The sequence below is a fragment of the Mesocricetus auratus genome, unplaced genomic scaffold, assembly GCF_017639785.1.
Source record: "Mesocricetus auratus isolate SY011 unplaced genomic scaffold, BCM_Maur_2.0 Super-Scaffold_6730, whole genome shotgun sequence".
Classification (NCBI taxonomy): Eukaryota; Metazoa; Chordata; class Mammalia; order Rodentia; family Cricetidae; genus Mesocricetus; species Mesocricetus auratus.
Window position 1 is genome coordinate 45933827 of NW_024429184.1, and position 20049 is coordinate 45953875.

Below are 20049 nucleotides of genomic sequence, written 5' to 3' on the forward strand. Positions count from 1 at the left end.
TGCTTTTATGTATGTATACAACATGCAATGTATCATGATTTAGCATATGAATTCTTTTAAATATATATTATTCCACTGTATTCAAAATAACACAGTCCCTTGTAGTTACATTGAAATGCACACATAGTGTTGATAAGCATAATTATCTTACTTTTAAGCAGAACATCACTATTTATTCTTATGTAACCATAATTTTGTACCTATTGACAAATCTCTCTCCGGAACTTCATGCCACCCTGCTTCTCTGCTGCTTGGAATAAATTTTTTACTCTTGTATTAGTTTACCTCTTGTAGTTTCAAAATGAGGCTCATGCTCTAGCAGGGGACCCTACACACAGAAAGACCAATATTATACCATGTCTCTGTCCATTTATTTGTGTATGGACATCTAGGCTCTTTCCAAAATCTGTCTATGTGAATTGAGCATCGATAAACATGGATAAATGAGTATCTCTGTAGGAAGATGTAGAGTCCTTTGATTATACTACTTATTTTATCTTTTGAATGACTTCCACATTGTTTTCCATAAGTGCTGTATTAGTTTATTCATCTACCAATTACACATGATAATTTTCTCACATCCACAATTTGATATATTTGCCTTCCTCAGAGTTGACATTCTAATTGTGGCAAGTAATCTCATTATGATTTGGACTAATAGTTTCCTATTTTATATTTAGATTTAATGCTTTTTATAAACTTGTTGACCATTTGCATGTGTTTTTATAAAATGTTTGTATATTTGCCATTTTTGGCTTTTGGCTTTTAGTCTTACTGTTAGGTATTCCTATACTGTCAACACTAACCACCGACTTAATATCTACTTCCCTAGTAACTTCTCCATTCTGTATGCAGCTTCTTCATGGTTGTTTCCTTTATTGTCTAACACATATCCATTATTCATCTACCTTTATTTTACTTTTTGCCTGTGCCTTAGAATTCGTATGAAAAAATTGTTGCTCATATCCAAGTCATAGAATATGTTGGCTAAATATTCTTCAAAATTAGAGGTGTTTTGGTGTTATATTTTCTGTGTGGTGTGGGATAGGTGTCTAATATGTTTTTTTCACATAGACATTCATATATCCTATCATCATTTATTGAAGTGAATGTTCTTTACTCTCTTTCATATCATTTAGTGTATTATCCTATTATTTTCTTTTTTAAATTTTAATTTAAATTAGAAACAAGCTTGTTTTACATGTCAATCTTAGTTTCCTCTCACCCCTCTTTCCCTGTTCCTCACTGACTCCCTATCCCATCCCATTTCTGCTTCCCAGGGAAAGTGAGGCCTTCTATGGGGCATCTTCAAAGTCTGTCATATCATTTGGAGCAGGACCTAGGCTCTCCCTCATGTGTCTAGGCTGAGAGAGTACCCCTCTATGTTGAGTGGGATTCCAAAATCCAAACATGTACTAGGGATAAATACTGATCCACTACCAGAGGCTCCATAGATTGTCCAGACCTCCAAACTGACATCAACTTTCAGGGAGTCTGGATCAGTCCTATGCTTGTTTCCCAGCTATAAGTCTGGGGTCCATGAACTCCCTTTTGCTTAGGTCAGCTGTTTGTGTGGGTTTCTCCCGTCTGAACTCGACCCCTTTGCTCATCATTCCTCCCACTCTAAAACTGGATTCCAGGAGTTCAGCTCAGTGTTTAGCTGTGGGTGTCTGCCTCTGCATCCATCAGCTACTGGATGAAGCCTCTAGGATGACATTTGAGGTAGTCACCAATCTCATTAACAGAAAAGGGCATTTGAGGTAGCCTCTCCACTATTACTTAGATTGTTAGTTGGGGTCATTCTGGTATATCTCTGAACATTTCCTTAGTGCCAGATTTTTCTTTAAACTTTCATTTTTTAAAATCTGTTTTCTTGCTCTCCTCTATTCTTCCCCTGACTCAATCTTCTTGCTCCCTCATGACCTCCTCTCCCCTAATCTTCTTCCTTCTCTTAACTCCCTCTCCCCTCCCCCATGCTCCCAATTTGCTCAGGAAATCTTTTCTCTTTCCCATTCTCGGGGAATCATGTATGTCTCTCTTAGGGTCTTCCTCGTTTCCTAGCTTCCTACAAATATTATTTTGATAAATGGGTATGATATGACCTCTAAGTTCAAGTCTCCATACCTAGAGATTAGTGCAGCTTTTAGACCTCATCGGTGCAGTGGAGGTCAGTCAACACTGAAGCTCACAACTGGTCTAAGTTCAGAGAATAAATCTCTGGAATTTTCTGCCACAATGAGACACCTGTATCACAGCTTTTCTCCAAGCCTCAGGGACTATTTTAAAAGAGGAGATTGTAAGAGTCAGACATCTGTGAGGACAGAAATGAAATCATATTTTCTGGATATGACAGGACCACTGCACCTATAAACTCACAGCAGCTGCAGTTACCTGCATAGCAACAGCATCAGACTGAGCCAGCAAACATTCAGTCATGTAGAGGGGAGGTGCCTATGAACTACCATCCCTAGCTGAGGAGCTATTGACATTGACCATTGATGGTTTCGGCGGGAAGAATAGTCACTTTTCTTTGACAGTCTTTTCCCTGCTTGGGCAACCAGTTTCCAATTTAAGGCCTCCCACCCTTGAGTATATGGTATAGCAAGTCCTTTCACTTCTTGAGCTATATCACTGGCTGGCTCAACCTCAAAGTGTTGTAAGAGTGTAAGAAACATTTTATTTATTTATTTATTTATTTTTAAGCTTAAATTTAGATTAGAAACAAGGTTGCTTCAGAAGTCAGTTCCAGGTCCCTCTCTGTTTCCCTCCCCTCCTCCCGTGCCCTCCTTCCAACCCCCCAATATCCCCTCAATTCCCCAGGGTGGGTGAGGCCCTCCATGGGGGTGTCCATAGTCTGAAATATTTTTATGATGTACACTAGGAATAAGTGGCAGATGATCTATACTACTGCTTTGCTTTATTAACTACTTTTAAAAGACTCAGTTAAAGACTGTTCTAGTAAAAGAAGATAGCAATAAAATGACTCCTAATGGCATTCTGCTATACTCATAGATCGTTGCCTTACACAGCTATCATCAATTTGCTTTTTCCTGCAGCAGATGGGAAACAAATACAGAGAACCACAGTCCGACATTATCTAGAGACTGAGAGATGTTTGGAACATTTAGCCGTAAATGGGATATCTCCATCAAATCCCTTCCATCGGGGCTCAGGAAACCCTACAGAAGAGAAGGTGGAAACAATATCGTCTACATATATATTATGGCTTCCAGTTTAATTATAATATATGCATATTTGCAATATGCATATATATAACCATACATATGCATACATGTGTGATTTTTTTCTATTTAGAAACAATCTTTTTTGCATATCAATCCCAGTTCCCTCTTCCTCCCATTCTCTCATGCCCCTCACCGACCCCTGCATCCTATCCTCCATCTACTCCCCAGGGAGGGTGAACCTTCCATGGGGGGATCATCAAAGTCTGTTACATCATATATATCTTCAACAAGCCAGGACTGCATAATGAAACACTATGTGAAAATAGAAAAAAAATAGAATTACAAAGTGATGTAAGAAAAGATTCATGATAGAAAAATAATAAAATTAATTTTCCTTTGTTTGAAATACAATGAATTTTAAGCAATTAAAAATTCTACATACTTTTATTGAGTTTACAGATATTTACATTTAAGTTTGATGAAAATAAAAATATGATGAAATTCTTATTAATTTTCTTTGTATTTCATTCAGTTTTACTTTCAAACTGAGGTTCTGTTAAAGATCTGATTTGATGTACAACTGTGGTAGTTTGAAGAAGAAATGTTCCCTACAGTTTCAGGCATGTGAACACTTGGTGGTCCTGCCTGGGGAATAGTATTCCGGTGTTGTCTCGCTGAACTAAGTATGTCCCTGGTGGTGGGTTTTGAGAGTAAAGCCCTGCCTACTTCTAGTTTGCTATCTCCCCTTCATGCTTGATGCCCAAAGTAGGAGCTGTCAGCTTCCTAGTCTATGCTCCAAGCCTTCTGCCCCTGCCATCCTGTTCCCAGTATTATGTACTCTGGTCCTCTGGAACTGTATGTCAAATAACTCTTTTGTAAGTTGTCTTAGTTATGGTATTTTATGACAGTAGCAGAAAGGTAGCTAATACACCAAATACAGACAGTTTTTCTGATCTTGATCGCTTCCTAGTATGTTTATTGTTCAAATAAATAAGCTCCTTTGCAAGTGAATGTATTCTATGTAGAAATATTTGGGTTTTTCTGCATGAAGACAGAAAAATATAGATCGTGTTCCTCCTTTTAAAGTCCTGTTCTAAGAATCGTAAACAAAAGATGGTCATTGGAAATGATTTCAGTTTTCTTATTGATTGTCATTAGTTATTTACTACTGGGTAATTGGCCTTCCTTTGACCAGGTTGGCTTATAATTTCCTATCAGCGACAACCATTGCCATCTACATTGCATGGTTCTGAGTTTAGTGCATTGGACTGGGCAGTGATTGCAAGCTTCAAACACTCACTGAATGCCTTGGTCAGTAGATAGTAATTGCTTAGAGGTCAGAAACCCTTCCATAAGCAGTACTAGCTATTAGCGAAAAGAAACTTGGAGTCAGGCTAGATCAGAGTCACGGCTGATGGCCTGCATTTGTTACAATTGTCAAAGCTCTTAGGAGGCAAAATTTGGAATTCATGTAAAGGAAGGCTCCTGCCCAGTTTTAGAGGAAGATGGCTGTAGACTGCACTTTGTCTGCGGCAGTTTTAAGAAGCAACTTCTTTTCTGGAGAAATTTAATTTATGACCCAGGCTTACAAAAATAAAACTCACACAGCTCTAGACTCTTAAATTCCTTGCCGTTGCACCTAAGATAGCCAAACCTTTTCTTTCTTTTTTTTTGCCAATTCTTTGTTTCTAACAGCACATCCTGGGAATGAAGCAGCCAACTTTTCTGTAAGCCTTGGTAAAATTTTGAGAATTTGGAATAGCAGGCATTATAAAATGGGAAAGGTCATTAATATTTCAAAATCTGGTATCACCTTTCTTAAAAATACCCATTAATAACTGCTGACTCCCAGTGACTCATTTATCCTTCCTCTAAGACTTTGTTAAAAAGCATGGTTAGTGAGTCAGGATACCGGACTTCAAGGGGAAACATTTCCAGGTAAAACATCTTTTGAACACTCATCATTGAACACACTCACGGTTGCTTTTCAGATTAATTTTCCTTGATGTGTTTACTTTTCTTCCTGTAACCTTGGATTTTGGGGCAAACCACCAAGAACTGCTTACTGACTGATAAAATGTCCTTTTTCTTGTGTGTCTTCTGTTTGTCTTTTCACTGCTCAGGTTTAAATGTAAAAATTTCACTTATTTTAAAAGTCTGGATTTCTCTTTTGTATTTAAGTTTTAAAATTCTTTGTTCTTTTTACAACATATGTTCATATACATGCATATATATGTATATATGTACATTAATTTTATTGATGTGTTGTGGATTTGACATCACACATTCTGATCCCACTTATCTCCTATATCTTCGAATATGCCCTCTGCCCTTGCCACCTCTCCTACCAAATCCAAACCAAGTTTTAAAAGAAAAACCAAAAAAACCAAACCAAACAAAAAAATAAAACAAAAGCAATAACAACAATAACGAAAAAAGGGACCTTGCTTTGGAAACTCTAGTGTGACCCATTGAGTCACTCAGTTTACCCTTTAGTTCTTTCATCTTTGTCTGCAAATGTTCGTTACCTCGAGTCCTTAGTCTGGCTTGAGGCCGCAGGTTTTGCTGGGTCTCCTCGTGGATATCTTGTTCTTGTCCTGTGTCATGGAGATCCCGCTGTTTTGGATCTGTAAGTCTGTCCCCTTTACATGCTCCCAATAGTTCATAGATTTGATGAATGTTGGGGTGGCACAACTCATAGCCCTGGTTCTAGCCCTGTGGTAGTTGAGTTGTTCAGCTCCCTAGCTTTCTCTCATTGTTATTACCTGGGAGAGTTCTCCAGCACTGCCTTGGCTAGTTCACCCAATACATCCTAAAACAAGGAGCAGGGCAAGTTCTCCTGCTCTGGGGCCCTCAGATATGGGGTCCTGTTACTCACATTGCCAGGGCCAGCTCTAATGTGTTGTTCAGGTAAGGTGCAGGGCCCTCTCTCCTGATTGTTGTACGGGACATATGGGGGTGTCAACTCTCATGCTCTCAGGCCCTCAGGGCTGGCTCTCTGCATTGGCCACAGGGTCTGCTCTAGTGGGATGCTCAGGTGGAATGCAAGGCCCATTCTCCTGTGTGCTGTAGCTGGTATGGGACAGGGCTAGTAACTCATTCTCTTGACCAAGGGGATGAGTTTTCAACTGTCACAGGTAACAAGGGATGGAGGGAGGAGGGCATCTTTCATTCATCCATGCCATCACATGGTATATCAAGTGGGAGGGGGGCAGGATCAGCTCTCATGCTCTCAGGGTTGGTTCATATGCATCCCTAACCATAGGTCATCTTTAGTGCACTTCCCTATGGTGTAGGTGGGGCCATCTTTCCCCAGTACGAAGGCAAGCTCTCTCCTGAGGGTTAGGACAAACTTTTCTGCTGCAATATCCAGAGAGGAGCAGGGCCAGCCATCCCAGGGCTAGTGAAGGGCTGGGCCAGCTCAGTATATCACTGCCCCAATGATCCCTGTGCTAACATAGGCAATGGATATCGCCACAGACCCGAGCTGCAGCAGGACCATGGGCACAGCCATAGCCATTGGTAGAAGCTCAGACCTGGAAGCCACTGAAACCCAGGTGGTAGTACCAGCTACCCAGATGAGCATAGACCCTTGGTACCAACATGGTCCCAGGTGGCAAACCAGACCCTAGGCATACACAGAGTCCTCAGTGGCAACTGGAGCCATGGTCATCACAACAGATCTTGGCCTCTGCAGGGTCATGGACTCACATATGGCCCCACGTGATACATGCTTTGATGTCTCCATGGATTCAGGTGGCACCAGCCACCCAGATCAGCAAGGCCCTGGGTGCACACATTCCTCTGACACCTGACATGATTCAAGGTGGCTGACCAGATCCCAGTCATCTGCCTGGCCCTCAGTGACAACAGGAGACCTGGATATCAACTCATACCCTGGCTGCTGCAGATTGACAGACCCAGATATGACCCTCTTAGCAGCCCTGACCTGGATGACACCATAGCCTGGGTGACAGTGCAGGCCAGTCATATCTGGCGTGTCCTTTGTGGCAGCATGGCCCTCAGATACCCTTATAGCCACAAGTTGCATTCCAAACCCCAATACATCTATGTAGTTTTTGGTTGCAACATGGGTCACAGACATTAAACTAGACCTTGGCTGTCTGGTAGGATGAGGACCTAGATGTGGTCATAGGCAGCAGCCTGGACTCAGATGTCAGTGTGATCCCAGATGGTAGCACGAGGCACTCAGACCAGCATGCTCCCGTGACATCATGGCCCTGACACATCAATATGGTCCCAGCAGGTGTCCCAGACCCCTGGAATCAGCAGCCTTCAATTGTCTCAGGAGCCATAGATACCAGCATAGAGCCTGGCTACTGCAGGGCCACAGACCCAGAAATGGCCCTCAGCTGCAGGCCTGGTCTGGATGATACCATGGCCCCAGATGACAGTCCTGTACACCCAAATCAGCCTGAATCTGGTAGTGCTACAGCCCTCAGACACCAACATGGTCACAGGTTGAACCATAAACCCTGGGAATCCATGTGTCCCCTGGTGCCAACATGGGCCAAGGAGATCAACACAAACTCTGGTGATGGGAGATGTCATTTTATAAATATGCTCTCTTATTGGTTGATGAATAAAACACTGTTGGCCAATAAGGAAGCAAGATAGGCAGGACTAGGAGCGAAGGAGGATTTGTAGTAGACAGTCATCATGTGATCCTGGGAGGAGAGGACTCATTTGTTTGGGGTTCTCAGTAAGATAAGATCTTGTAGATATATATTAGTAGTTATGGGTTAATACTTAAGACAGAGCTAGCCAATAAGAAGCCCTAGACATCGGCCAACAGCATTGTAACCAACAGAGTCTCTGTGTGTAATTTGGGAGCTCTGAAGTGGTTACAGGACCCAGGCAGGAATACCGCAACATTATGATGCTGGCAATGTGGGTACTAAGAACTTCCATATAAAAGCTTCACAAAAACTTAAAAAGGGACTTTAGAAACAAAAAGAACAGAGACAAACACAGCTTGTTGGTAGCAGAATTTTGTTGTGTGAGCTCTGTTTCCCAGGCATTGAGAAACATTAGGCGACTCCTTTTAAAAGCAGCTTCCTGATTTTCATAAGCGGCCAAAACTGTGACTGTTAGTGAGGATATAAGACTTATGAGATTAGAAAAAGATACAGATTTACAGTAAACAAAAATATACATGGGTTTGGGAGAAAAATGAGTAGCTGGGTGTACTGACACATGCCTTTAATTCCAATACTCCAGAGGCAGAGGCAGATTTCCACAGAGAAATCCTGTATCAATAAACAAACAAAACAAAACAAAACAGAAAAACAGAACCCAACCTCCTATGCCCCCTCCAAAACTAAGAATGTAAGAGAAATAGTAAAAAGCCAGGTAAAGATGAAAAATACTCAGAGAGTCTGAATACTCTATTCTATAGTGTTGTGTTTAAATTGATTGCTGAGAAAAGAGCTGCAGCTGCTAAAATACATTTGATTATAGGTGCTACTAAATCAATACAACTTATGTATTTTAAAAATGCTTTGACTTCTAAATTTAAATATAAGAATAGGGTACTTGGGAAAAGAGTTCTTGCTTGTGTTTCTACAGAAAATTTAAAGCTATGGATTCCTTCCAGACTAATACGGTTTGATAAAGCAAGACCCCCTGAATCAGGGTCCAAGGTTATCCAGCATCTAAAACAGCTGAGACAATACAGGCTTGCAGATTACAAAAATAAGGACCTGGCCAGGTTTCTGAGTGTTTTGTCATGATCCCCATGGTATGGACAACACCCTCAACCAGCAGGAAGCAGTTTGGAATGAACAATGACCAGATTCTCAAATACTGTTTATGAATTTTTGTTTTCGCTTAAATGAGGTTGGTTAAATGGTTAATGATCACAACCAATCTCTTTTTAAAGGTAAAAGGGAAATTATGGTATATAAATGAATATTTTGTATTGAAATGGATTTTCATTTATTGATACAAATTTTATATATATATATATATATATGTCCTCTTGTTTTTTTAGGTATGGTGTTTGTATAACTCATTTAAATATGTAATGTATAATTAAATTCAGATTATAGATTGTTACCTATAATTGTCAAAATGTATAGTTAGGTTACTTTGGTTTTCTAGATATATAGAGATATATTTCAATTGGATAGGCATTCTTCAAATCTTTCAAAGACCTACAGAATATGGCATTTAAAATGGTTTAAGGTTTTTCTTGACTATGAGTCACAGCTGCTCCTGACAACAGAAAGGAAGGTGGACATCGAAGAAACTCATTGTGGAGTTTGCTTCATATAAGCAAGACTAATAATTTGGGCAAGAAGTTGCTCTTGTCTGGACTGTTTGACTTTATTCTGTATAAAATGGACATGTAGGACCCTCTGAAAAGTGACTGCTGGAACAAGATGGACATTGCTACAGAGTTCCTGCTTCATGGAAGAATCTGCCAGACATCCTACAGAACACAGAGAAAATTGGCTGACAAATTGCCTATACAGGTGGAAGTTTAAAGTTTCCTTCTTTGTTGAGGAGTCTGCCAGACACACTATGGCCCACGGGCTGAAGATGGAGCATTACAGCAGAACTTTGGTGACTGTCCATGTAGCCTGCTGTTTCTGTCTTTGCTGCACCTTTTGGAAGTTGCTTGCCTGCACTTCCTGCCTACTCTAGTATTGTTATCCTTCTGTGGCTTTTGATGGAGTTGAAGACAGATAGTCATGGTTATGGTTTTCCTTAGTTATGACAAAAGATAAATTACATACAAGACTTTAGACTCACAAAGATAGGATAGATGATAGAATATTATCTTTAAATCTTGCTAAATTTAGTGGATTAAATGTTGTAACTATAGTCCTTACTTGATCACTGTTTTGTTATATATGATTTGACTAAGTTAAAGTTAAAATCTTTCTTTTTATTTAGACAGAAAAGAGGAGATGATGGAAGATGTCATTCTGTAAATGTCTCTTTATTGACTGATGAATAAAACACTAATTTATTTATTTATTTATTATTATTTTTTTATTTTCCAGTTTAAATTTAGATAAGAAACAAGGTTGCTTCACAAGTCAGTTCCAGGTCCCTCTCCCTTTCCCTCCCCTCCTCCCGTGCCCTCCCCCCAACACCCTCCCCCCGATATCCCCTCATTCCCCCAGGGAGGGTGAGGCCCTCCATGGGGGTGTCCATAGTCTGTCATTTCATATAGGGCAGGGCCTAGACCCTTCCCCAAGAGTTCAGGGTGAGAGTGCACCTCAATTGTTCTATGGGAGTCCAAAGTCCGTGTGTATACTTGGGATGGGTACTGATCTGCTGCCCAAGGCTCAATAGATTACCTAGGCCTCCTCACTGACACCCAGATTCAGGGGGTCTTGATCAGTCCCATGCTGGCTTCCCAGGCTGATGCCTGGGATTCAAGAGTTAACCTTTGTCTGGTCAGCTGTTTCTGGGGGTTAAACCAGCCCAGTCTTAATCCATTTGATCATCAGTCCTCCCTCTCTGTTACTGGCTTTCTTGAGTTCAGCTCAGTACTTAACCGAGGGAGTCTGCCTCTTCTTCGATCAGCCACTAAATGAAGTTTCTGTTTCCCAGACTCTCTGGCCATGGGATTGTAGGCTGGCACTCCCCAGATCTATGTCTAAAATCCATATATGAGAGAGTACATGCCATGTTTCTCTTTTTGTGACTGGGTTACCTCACTCAGGATGGTTTCTTCTAGTGTCATCCATTTGCCTGCGAACCTCATGATTCCATTGTTTTTTTTTCTGCTGAATAGTACACCATTGTGTAAATGTACCACATTTTCTCTATCCACTCTTTGGGTGAGGGGCATCTAGGTTGCTTCCAAGTTCTGGCTATTACAAATAAAGCTGCTATGAACATAGTGGAACAGACATCTTTGTTGTATGAATGGGCATCTTTTGGATATATGCCTAAGAGTGGAGTTGCTGGGTCTTCTGGTAGGTTTATTCCCATTTTTCTGAGGCATCTCCATACTGATTTCCAAAGTGGCTGAACCAGTTGGCACTCCCACCAGCAATGAAGGAGTGTCCCCCTTTCACCACATCCTCTCCAGCATAAATTGTCATTGGTGTTTTTGACTTTAGCCATTCTGACAGGAGTGAGATGGTATCTAAGGATGTTGAGCACTTTCTCAAGTGCCTCTCAGCCATTTTAGACTCCTCTATTGAAAACTCTCTATTTAGTTCTGCAGCCCACTTTTTAATTGGGTCCTTTGGTGTTTTCGAGACTTGCTTCTTGAGTTCTTTGTAAATTTTGGAGATCAACCCTCTGTCAGATGTGGGATTAGTGAATATTTTTTCCCATTCTGTGGGCTGCCTTTTTGTCTTGCTGACTGTGTCCTTTGCCTTACAGAAGCTTCTCAGGTTCAGTAGGTCCCATTTATTAATTGTTGATCTCACTGTCTGTGCTACTGGTGTTATGTTCAGGAAGCTGTCTCCCGTACCAATTCGTTCAAGGGTACCACCCACTTTCTCTTCTAAGAGGTTCAGTGTGGCTGGATTTTTGTTGAGGTCTTTGATCCATTTGGACTTAAGTTTTGTGCATGGCGATAAACATGGATCGATCCGCATTCTTCTACATACCAGTCTCCAGTTATGCCAGCACCATTTGTTGAAGATCCTTTCTTTATTCCATTGTATATTTTTAGCTTCTTTGTCAAAGATCAGATGTTCGTACGTGTGTTGGTTAATACCTGGGTTTTCAATTCGATTCCATTGGTCTACCTGTCTATTTTTGTGCCAATACCAAGCTGTTTTCAGGAGTATAGCTCTATAATAGAGCTTGAGGTCAGGGATGGTGATGCCTCCGGACGTTGCCTTGTTGAACAGGGTTGTTTTGGCTATCCTGGGTCTTTTGTTTTTTCATACAAAATTGATTATTGTTCTTTCAAGGTCTGTGAAGGATTGTGCTGGGATTTTAATGGGGATTGCATTGAATCTGTAGATTGCTTTTGGCAGGATTGCCATTTTTACTACATTGATCCTACCTATCCAAGAGCATGGGAGATCTTTCCATTTTCTGAGGGCTTCTTTAATTTCTTTCTTTAAATATTCAAAGTTTCTTCTTCAATTTTTTTCATTTTTTGCTTTGTTTTTCCTTCCATTTCTTGCATTTTTTGCTTTGTTTCTTCTTCCATTTCCTGCCTTTTTTGGTTTGTTTTTTCTTCCAGTTCTTGCATTTTTTGGTTTGTTTTTTCTTCCAATTCTTGCATTTTTTGGTTTGTTTTTTCTTCCATTTCTTGCATTTTTTGGTTTGTTTTTTCTTCCATTTCTTTGAAGGATTTTCCTATATCCTCTTTTAGGGCCTCTATCATTTTCATGAAAGTGCTTTTAAGGTCATTCTCTTCTGCTTCGTTCGCATTGGAATGTTGGGGTCTTGCTGGTGTGGAGTCTCTAGAATCTGGCGGTGTCATATTTGTTTTTCTGTTGCTGACTGTGTTTTTGTATTGTCTCTTTCCCATCTCTTCTTCTAGTGGGTGCAGAAAGAGCCCCTTACTGGTCTGGGAACCAGAGTTCCCTTTTGGTGGGTGCTAGCAAGTCTAATAATCTGGTGGTTCTTCTATTCCTCGTCCAAGTGCTGGTCCCGTGGGTGGAGAAGAAGAACAGGAATCAGGGGCGCTTAGCCTCCTACCTCGTCCCCTGGACCCTATGCTGGGTCCTGTTGTACCTGATCCGGAACAGCTACTCCCCTGGTCTCCCTGGCTCCTCTGGTTTCCTGGTCTCGTTGGTGGGAGAGAAGACCTGGAGTCTGGGGTGCTTGGCTCCCGCCAGGATTGGGAGCTCTGTGCAGTTCCCAGGTGATCTGCAGGTACTGGAACACAGGCCAGGAAGCCGGCCTGTTTACCTGATGGTGCTGCAGGAACAGCTGCTTCCCTGGACTCCCAGCCTCCTCTGATTTCCTGGTCCCGTTGGTGGGAGAGAAGATCTGGAGTCTGGGGTGCTTGGCTCCTGCCGGGATTGGGAGCTCTGTGCAGTTCCCAGGCAATCTGCAGGCACTGGAACACAGGCCAGGAAGTCGGCCTGTTTACCTGATGCTGCAGGAGGAACAGCTGCTTCCCTGGACTTTCAGCCTCCTCTGGTTTCCTGGTCTCCTTGGTGGGAGAGAAGACCTGGAGTCTGGGGTCCTTGGCTCCTGCCGGGATTAGGAGCTCTGTGCAGTTCCCAGGCGATCTGCAGGCACTGGAACACAGGCCCGGAAGACGGCCTGTTTACCTGATGCTGCTGCAGGAATGAATAAAACACTTTTGGCCAATAGGGAAACAAGATATGTGGGACTAGGAGAGAAGGAGAATTCTGGGAAATGTAGTCGAGAGTCACCATGTGATCCCAGGATGAGAGGACACATGAGCCTGTGTTTTTGGTAAGGTAAGACCTTATAGAAATATATATTGGTAGGTATGGGCTAATACTTAAGACAGAGTTAGCCAATAAGAAGCCCTAGACATTGGCTGACAGCATTGTAATTAATAGAGTCTCTGTGTATTATTTGGGGGCTCTGAAGTGGTGACAGGACCCAGATGGGAATCCCACAATACCCTAGCTGCCACAGGACCATGGACCCAGACATGGTTCTCAATAGCAGCCTGGGCCAGGTTGTCACCACTGCTTTAAGTGGCTGTGCAGGCTACCCAGATTGGCATGGCACCCTACAGCAGCACATTCTTCAGACACTACCATGGCCTCAGATGGCGGTCCCACCATGAGCCCCTACATGGCCCCCAGTGACCACAGAAACTACAGACATCAACACAGGCCTTCTCAGATGTTCCATGGCCCAGGACCAAGACCTGGCCCTTTGTCATAGCACAGGCCCAGACATCTCTCTAGACTCAGGTGGCCAGCTGGTCTTTCATGTCAGCCCATTCCACACCACCTCACCTCTCCAAATCTGCACCTATTCCCAGCCCATAAACCATTCTACTTTTCCCTCTCTTCTACCTGCCCTCTCTATACTCTAACCACAATAGTGTCCAACAGCCCAGCACCAGGGCTCTTGGTGGGGTCACAGGTAGCACTTGATTGAGCACTGCCTGCCCCATTCCTGGTTCTAGAGACCCTGGACATGATGGTTGTGATCCCCCCTGGTGCCCCTAACTTGACCAAAATGTCTGGGGGACCAATACCTGTGCCTTTTGCTGATTCAGGCCTGGATGGGGCCAGTTGACTGAAAATAATATTTTTATTAATTCTTTGAGAATTCCACACAATGTATTTTGTTCATACCCTGCTTCTTCAACTCTTCCCAGACCCACCCCTACCTACACACCCACCCAACTTCATGGTTTCTTTTTAATTTTTTAAATTAGATAATGAATATTAAAAACTTTTTAGTTTTTAACTAGTTTTTAACATATCCAGCGCTGGATATGTAGTTCAGAGAAAACTCAATGACCTTGAGTTTGACCTTTATCATAACAAATATGTACAAATTAATAAACTTTGAAACTTTCTTTATGTCAGTGTGTTCTTTCATTGTTTCTCTAGCTTACAAATGTACTATTCTTTAATCCTACAGATTTTAAATGTAGAAAGCATTATGTTTCCGACTAGTATTCTCAGTCAAAATTGGGTGTCCAAAAATCCTCCCCACATGTTATCTAGAATGTATAAGGACAACAATTAATTTTCCTTGGTCTTCTACTTCCTTTCCATAACTTACTATAGGTTTATGCCTTGTGTGTTGTAGTCCATCTTTGCCTATCAGACACATATGTGGGGAAAATGTTTGTAGTTTTGAACCCACAAGTATTTTCAGAGATGGAGGTGGTGGTGAAGGGTGTGGGTATGCCCTGGCGGCATACAGTGCTAGCTGTCTATATGTTTATCTGTGTAAGAGCATGTTCTCCCACACCCCAAGTTCATATTTAAGGTTGAAAATAATTTGCAATGAAAGGAAATCAAAATGGAGATCTGTTTTAAGTGCCTCTAGCAGCCTTTCCAAGTGAATTGCTCTTATCAAGAAGGGTACCTACTTGCTGTATACATGAGCTACAATGAACTCTGCAGGCTCAGGGTCTGTGTAATCGGGTGGCTGTGGACCTTGAAGTGAATTTGACTCTCACTTGGTCTTGCTTGCCACATTCTTCCTCACCTGTCCTCTTTCCTCAGGGGTTTTCTTATTTTATTTTTTCTTCACTTCTCAGGATGCTGTGACCCAGGCCTCCTCTGTCCACATTCCCCAGAGCTTCCTGTGAAAGAAACAAAAGGAGGAGAATCAGGGGATACATATCTTAGGAACACCACAGAGGTTGACATTCATCCAGGAGTGGCTCCATTTGGGGGGGCAGGGGGCAACATGCAGAGTTATTTATAATTCCTCTGGCTCTGTAATTCTTAATACATTCATTCCCTATGTCTAGTACTGAGCTCTCTGGAATTTGCAGACCTTCCTTAAAATAAATGTATAGCTGAGACAATACTGAATGTGAAGCAGCTTATCAGTGCTACCCAAGGCAAAGAGAAATGCTAGAGGGATGGGGGCTGTAAGTGAGATGCACTTCTCATTACACGTTGCTATGTCATCTTATCACTGAGAGGAGAATGTTGCTAAGGTTTTAGGATATGTGCTTTTGGTAATTTAAAAATTCTTGCAGTAAAACCCAGTAATATCTATAATTTAAAGTCTTTCTATAAACTACATAAATAAATTTTTAATGCATTTTTAAATGTTTGGATTTCCTAAGGCTCTATCCTGAAATTTTAGTCTTTTGTTAAAATGCAGTTTGTAGAATATCACAATGATGCGACACTGTATAAAATGTTTGTGGAAACTATTGCGTGTAGACCAAAAACTGGTTATTTTACTTACTGTTTAGAAAGAAACACATAAGGCTTAACACAGTCCATGGAAATTACTGTTAGGAAAAATAACTTTCTTTTTAAAATTAGTATTTTAGGGTATCACAGAAAGTAATGTGTTTTAACAGGACTGGACACTTTATCACCCCCACCCCCTCCAATCCTCTTTCTTCTTCCTTTTTTTCTTTGACATGATTTCACATTTCCCAGGATGGCTCCAGCTTCCCTCTGTGTAGCAGATGATCTTGACTTTCTGATCCTCTAGCTTCTAGTTCCTGAGTGCTGGAGTTGCAAGTGGGGGCTCCAATACCCTGTTTATGTGGTGCAGGGGACAGATGCTAAAGCTTCATGTGAGCATGTCTGGCAAGCACTCCTCCAGCTGAGCTGCATCTCAGGAGCAGTTTCCAAACATATTTGTATGCTATTACACTTCCTTTTCATCCACTCCCTCCTTGTGCTCACTGCCCTAGTTGGCTTGTTCCTTTCATTTCTCTAGATAATCCCCCTTTCTGTTATTTTTAATCACATGTATTATTACTTGATTATTATTTTTATTTAAATTTTAAAAAATCTTATTTTACACACCAATCCCAGTTCCCTCTCCCTCCCACCCTCCAATTCTCCCAACCATCCCATCCCACCCTCCATCACTCTTCAGAGAGGGTGAGGTCTCTCATCGGGCATTGTCAAAGTCTGTCACATCACTGGGCAGGACTAAGGCTCTCCTCCCTGTATCTAGGCTGGGAGAGTATCCCTCCATAGGGAATGGGCTCCAAAAACTTCATCCTTGCACTAGGGATAAATATTGGTTCCACTGCCAAACATGCACCCCCAACTGACACCCACTTTCAGGGGGCCTAGTTTAGTCTTAAGTAGATTCCTCAGTTGTCAGTCTAGACTCTATGAGCTCCCACTTGCTCAGATCAACTGTTTTTGTGTGTTTACCCAGCATGGTCTTGATCCCTTTGCTCATCACTCCTCCCTCTCCACAAATGCATTCCACGAGTTCAGCTCAGTGCTTAGTTGTGAATCTCTGCTTCTGTTTCCATCAGCTACTAGGTGAAGGCTCCATGATAGCATTTAAGGTAGTCATAAATCTCATTATAGGAAGTGCATTTAAGATAGCCTCTCCTCTATTGCTTACATTGTTAGTGGGGGTCATCCCTGTGGATCCCTGGAGATTTCCCTAGTGCCAGGTTTTCCATTAAGTCCATAATGTCTCCCTCTATCAAGGTTTCTCTTTCCTTGCTCTCCTTCTCTGTTCTTTCTTCTCATGCTCTCTTCCTTCTCCCCTTCTCTCCTTCTCTTTCTTCTCCTCAGGAGATTTTGTCCCTTTTCCTTTCTTGGGGGGTCCATGTATGTTTCTCTTAGGGTCCTCCTTGTTTCCCAGCTTCTCTGGGGTTGTAGATTGTAGGCGGGTTATCCTTTGCTCTGTGTCTAATATCCACTTATGAGTGAGTACATACCATGTTTGTCTTTCTGTGTCTGGTTTACCTTACTCATGATGGTTTATTCTAGTTCTATGAATTTCAAGATGCCATTGTTTTTTACTTCATTATGTAAATATACCACATTTTCTTTATTCACTCTTCAGTTTAGGGGCATCTGTGTTGCTTCCAGGTTCTGGCTATTACAAAAGATGGTGCTATGATCATAATGAAACAGATGGTATTGGCACAAAAACAGACAGGTGGACCAGTGAAATCAAATCGAAGACCCTGGTATTAATCCACACACCTGTGAACACCAGATTTCTGACAAAGAAGTTAAAATTACACCATGGAAAAAAGAAAGCATCTCCAACAAATGGTGCTGGCATAACCTGATGCTGACATATAGAAGATTGCAGATAGATCCATATCTATCACCATGCACAAAATTTAAGTCTAAATGTATCAAAGACCTTATCATGTACCCAGCCACACTGAACCTCTTAGAAGAGAATGTGAGAAATACCTTTGAATACATTGGCACAGGAGACCATTTCCTAAATAAAGCACCTGTAGAACAGACACTGAGATTGATAATTAATGGGACCTCCTGAAACTGAGAAGCTTCTATAAGGCAAAGGATACAGTCAGCAAGACAAAATGGCAGCCCGCAGAATGGGAAAATATCTTCCCCAACCCCACATCTGACAGAAATCTGATCTCCAAAATATACAAAGAACTCAAGAAGCTAGTCACCCAAACAACAAATAGTCCAATTAAAAAGTGATAGCCCATGATGATTCCCCAAGGGAGGCCTCACCCTCCCAGGAGAGTGGATCTGGGGTGGGAAAATCAGTATGGTTGTTTCTCAGGAAAATGGGAATCTAAAGACCCAGCAATTCCACTCTTAGGCATATACCCAAATGACAGGAATTCACTTTATAGGCCAGTCCAACATTATTTCTACATTTATCTGACTTTGAGGTCAACTTCTGATTTAGGATAACTTACATGTTTATGCCAGATTAATTGTAGTCCAATGATCTATGTCTGAAATTTGGCCTAATCTGTTGCTGTCTATATAACCAGAAAATATAGTTACTTGCTACCTCCTTGGGATCAACATAAAATGGGGATGAACTTATTTTACATGCTTTCTGTAGATAAGCACTTATGACATTGTCTGATACCAAGAGCCGACTAAGTGGGAATTGTCTCTCCACAACAGCTGACCTGGTGTTGAATCTTATCATTTTTTATCATGTTACATTGAGAAAGTTTTATAATTTCTCATCATGGCTAATTTTTTTCCAGGTCCTCATATATTTGCTCAATATTCATCAAGAGCTAGGAAGAGTTAAAGCTAACATTCTACATATTGTTGCATAAAAAAGAGAAAGCATGCTTCCAAAAAATCTAAGGATAGAGTACACATGCCAGCATTTCCCCTACAGTTGGTATAGACTCTTCCTCCCAACCCCAACCTTGGTCTCTGTTCTTGGGCAGTCATTTTGCTCCTCCACCTACAACCTTTATCATGGACAGGGTAAAGGGTTGACGTATTGTCTAGATTTGAAATAATAAATGGGAACATAGCTAAGTTTTCTATAAGAATATAATAATATGCTATTTTAAAAATTTAAATTAGAAACCAGCTCTGTCTCCCTCCCCTCCTTCCTTGCACTCCCCTACCCACCCAAGTGCCCCACCCTATCCCCATTCCATTCCCCAGGGAGGGTGAAGCCCTCCATGGGGCTCTCCAGAGTCTGTCATTTCATCCAGGGCAGGGCCTTGGCCCTCCCCCTACATGGCTAATTTTTTTTTTGGTTTTACGAGACAGGGTTTCTCTGTATCGTTTTGGAGGCTGTGGTGTGCCACCACCGCCCGGCATATGGCTAATTTTTAAATCCAGATTTTGTTTGCTCTTGAGGGATGTTGTGACAATGTGAACTTCGTTCTTCTCTTCAGCATGATTCCCCAAGCTCAGGCTAATATTTGGCTACTGGTCTCTACATCTATCAGTTACTGTATGAAGGCTCTCTGATGACGATTGGGGTAGTCACCAATCTGATCACAGTTCAGACTGTGTATCCACTATAGATAGAAGTCTTAGCCGAGGCTATACTAGTAGATTCCTGGGTGTTTCTCTTGCTTCAGGCTTTTAACTGACTCTGAAATGCCCCCACTTTCTAGTTTTCCCTTTCAGTACTCTTCCCTTCCTTCCAACCCCTAACCCAATCCCTCAACTTTCCATGCCCACCAATCTCTGACCCTGTCCACCCAAGAGATCTCTTCTATTTTCCTTTTTCAGGAAGATCCTTGGGCCCTCATGTTACTTAGATTCTCTGGGGCTGTGGATTATAGCATGGTTATCCTTTACTTCATAACTAATGCCCACTCATGAGTGTGTACATACCATGTTTGTGTTTCTCTGGGTTACCTCACTCAGAATGATTTTTTTCTAGTTCCATCCACTTGCTTTCAAGTTTCCTGATGTTATTGTTTTTAATAGCTGAGTAGTACTCTATTATGTAAGTTTACTACATATTCTTTGCCAGTTTTTTGTTTGGGGGCATTGATGTTTTTCCTGCATGTTTGTCTGCGTGAGGGTATCAGATC